This window comes from Carlito syrichta, unplaced genomic scaffold (assembly GCF_000164805.1).
Source record: "Carlito syrichta isolate Samal-C Ts95f unplaced genomic scaffold, Tarsius_syrichta-2.0.1 Scaffold314290, whole genome shotgun sequence".
NCBI lineage: Eukaryota > Metazoa > Chordata > Mammalia > Primates > Tarsiidae > Carlito > Carlito syrichta.
Genome location: NW_007258386.1, coordinates 459052 through 462359, shown reverse-complemented (window position 1 = coordinate 462359; position 3308 = coordinate 459052). Strand labels below are relative to the sequence as shown.

Below are 3308 nucleotides of genomic sequence, written 5' to 3'. Positions count from 1 at the left end.
CTGGCCGTTTATCGGCGGAAGGACGGGGGCCCGTCCAGCAAGTTTTGGGAGAGCCCGGAGACAGTGTCCCAGCTGGATTCCGTGCGGGTCTGGCTGGGCAAGCACTACAAGAAGGTAGGTTCGCGCGCCCTTGGGGGTCAGGGACCCACGCGACGGGGGCCGGAGGCGGCTGATGGCCTCGCAGGCCTCGGGCCACCCCTCCCCCAGCGCCACGAGGGACAACAAAGGCAGGCGCCGGGCCCGCCACGCCCCCGCCGTCCGTTCTGGGCGCCCGCGCGCCCGGGGCCTGCCTGGGGTCCCGGGCCTGGGTCCTGAGTCCACGCTCTCCGGGCGGAGGCTTCTGCTCACCCTGGAGTGCAGGAGCGGGACACGCTCAGCACCCCGGAGGGTGTGAGCCCCTCTCTTTTGTTAGCTGCCTCAGGTGTGTGAACAGTGATCACTAGCGTGGTCAGAGCAGCTTTAGTTTTGTTTAGAGCCTAGTTCGCGAAGTCTTGAGGGGACCAGGATTTTGCTACCTGTTGTGGACTTGCTGAAGGATTGTGGATGGTTGTATTTGTCAGTTTCTCACCGCAGGTTACTATCATGAGTTCTAGTATTGATGGGAACTACTATTAAAAAATGACGTTTTTGCTTCGCTATACTTTTGATTAAGTATGGTGTGAGTGCACTTGTAGTTGTGCACTTGTGGTCCCGTGAAGCCTTCCTTGAGAACCCCATTTGTTTGAGAGCACCCTACTTATATATAAAAACATTTATATATCACCTTTATTTTCTTTGTAGTGTTTACCACCTTTGGAAATTTTTCATTTACTTGTTTTTTTTGTACCTTTGGAGTGTAAACTCCGCTGAATCGGTGGTTTTCAAAGTTTTGACTTAATCCCTTGTTTATAATAATTTTTTAAAACTTCTCCTTTGTGTAAATATTCAGGGCTCCCCTAGAAGATGTAATGAAGCAGACAGCCAAAAACACTTCCCCTGGCCCCCCAAGTTTGTGTAGCACCCTCTTCAGTTCTGTATTTTCCCCCGTTGAGGACCATAGCAGTGGGGCAAGGGCTTTGTCAGGTCTGTTCATTACAATGTGTCCTGGAATATGGTTGGCACTTAGTGCCTTGCCCTTAGTAGTTGCTTAGTAAATATTTGTTGAATGAATGAAAAGATAAATTAGGTTAGAAACCTTTTCATTTGAGGTCTACAGTTCAATGAAGCCTGTATTTGGCATTTGTTAGGCATGGGCAGGAGCTTGGCTTTCTTTGACATTATGCTGTAGTACTTTCTGTAACGACCATTTCCTTTTTTTGGGGGGGGGGTTGGAGTCTCACTCTGTCATCCTAACTGCCTAAGTGGAGCGCAGTGACATGCCCACGGCCACCACAGCCTTGACCTGCTGGGCTTAGCCAATCCCTTTCTCCTCAGACTTCCAAGTAGCTGGAACTACAGGCTCGCGCCACCATGCCTGGCTAATTTTTTGATTTTTTTTTTTGAGTTGGAGTCTTAGTCTGTCACTGAGGCTGGAGTGTAGTGGCACACTCAGCCATGCAGCCTTAACCTGCTGGGCTCAGGTGATCTTCCACCACAGCCTTCCAAGTAGCTGGCACTACAGGCAGGCGCCACCACACTCAGCTAATTTTTTTTTTGATTTATTGTAGAGATGAGGTCTCGCCAGTTTGCCCAGGCTGGTCTCGAGCCTGTGGGCTAAGGCAGTCCTCTTACCTTGGCCTCCCAAAGTGCTTGTATTATAGGTGTGAGCCACCACTCCTGGCCTTGATCTTTTTTTTTTGAGTTGGAGTCTCACTCTGTCGCCCAGACTAGAGTGCAGTGGCTGCTCCCGGCCACCCCAGCCTTGACCTGCTGGGCTCCGGCAATCCTTCCACCTCAGCCTTCCGAGTAGCTGAAATTACAGGCATGCGCTACCACGCCCGGCTGATTTTTTGATTTATTGTAGAGATGAGGTCTCACCAAGTTGCCCAGGCAGGTCTTGAACCCGCGGGCTCAGGCAGTCCACTCACCTCAGCCTCCCAAAGGCACGGGATTACAGGCTGAGCCACCGATCCCGGCTTTTTTTTTTTTTTTAATTTATTGTAGCGGCGAAGTCTCTTCAAGTTGCCAAGACTGGCTTCAAACTCATGGACTCAGGCAGTCCTCTTGCCTTTGCCTCCCAAAGTGCTGGGATTACAGGCGTGAGCCACTGCCCCCGTCCAGAAATAACCATTTCTTATCTGAAGTTTGAGGTAGTAGGAGACACTAATTATATTTTTAGATGCTTTGACTTTTTTCCCTCCCCCAAAAGTCACATTTGGGATTGTAGTTTTTTCTAATCTACATGAAAATAGATAAGAATATTGGCCTTCTTATTCAGTGATAAATTGGTTACTTATTTTTTTTTTTGAGTTGGAGTCTCATTCTGTCATCTAGACTGGAGTGCAGTGGCCGCTCCGCAGCCTTGACCCACTGGGCTCTGGTGATCCTTCCACCTCAGCCTTCCAAGAGGCTGGAATTACAGGCACGTGCTGCCATGCCTGGCTGATTTTTTTTTTTTTTAATTCAGTAACTTTTATTATCATTAGTTTCATTTTTTTTTTTAATGTAGCAAAGGGTCAGGAATGTATGAGAAAAATATCTAGGTTTATACGCGTGGCTCCACCTCCATCTGGGATCAGGGTCTCCTGACCTCAGGCGCAGCAGCTGCACTTGTCCGATGTCTCTTTGCAGACGCAGCCCTGGGCACACTTGGCACAGCCCACAGGGCAGCAGCTTTTCTTGCAGGACTTGCATTTGCACTCTTTGCACTTGCAGGAGCCAGCACAGGTGCAGGAGTCACCAGCGGCACAGGAGCAGTTGGGGTCCATGTCGAGCCCTGGCAAGCAGCAGTTCCAGGCGAGAGCGAAGAGACAGCGGGGCACGTGGGAGGCTGGTCTGATTTTTTGATTTATTGTAGAGATGAGGTCTCGCCACATTGCCCCAGGCGGGTCTCGAACCCGTGGGCTCAGGCAGTCCACTCACCTCCGCCTCCCAAAGCGTGGGATTACAGGCTGAGCCACCGAGCCCAGCTTATTTATTTATTTATTTTAAAGAAAGCAGAATTTATTGAAAAGACAGAAAAGCTTCCAGATTGGGAGGGGACCTGGGGGGTTGCCCGATTCTTTTTTATTTATTTTATTTTATTTTTGAGAAAGCAGAATTTATTGAGAAGACAGAAAAGCTCCCACAGTGGGAGGGGACCCGAAGGGGTTGCCCCTGATTCTGTTTTATTTTGTTTTGAGTCGGAGTCTCACTCTGTCACCCAGACTGGAGTGCAGTGGCCACTCCCG

The 3308-nt window shown here is 49.9% G+C and overlaps 1 protein-coding gene and 1 pseudogene across 3 annotated transcripts in view; one reads left to right on the top strand and one right to left on the bottom strand.

Annotated features, from left to right (window-relative positions):
• The first annotated feature begins 6 nt into the window (after positions 1–6).
• SMARCC1 (SWI/SNF related, matrix associated, actin dependent regulator of chromatin subfamily c member 1) overlaps positions 7–3308 on the top strand; it is a 212187-nt gene continuing 208885 nt past the window's right edge. For both annotated transcript variants that reach the window (XM_008071323.1, XM_008071322.1), the window contains exon 1: positions 7–114. The gene's annotated coding sequence lies outside the window, so the exon portion shown is untranslated. The remainder of the gene's footprint in view (positions 115–3308) is intronic.
• LOC103273866 lies at positions 2670–2846 on the bottom strand (annotated as a pseudogene). The gene has a single exon (XR_505220.1). The product of XR_505220.1 is annotated as a metallothionein-2 pseudogene (transcript).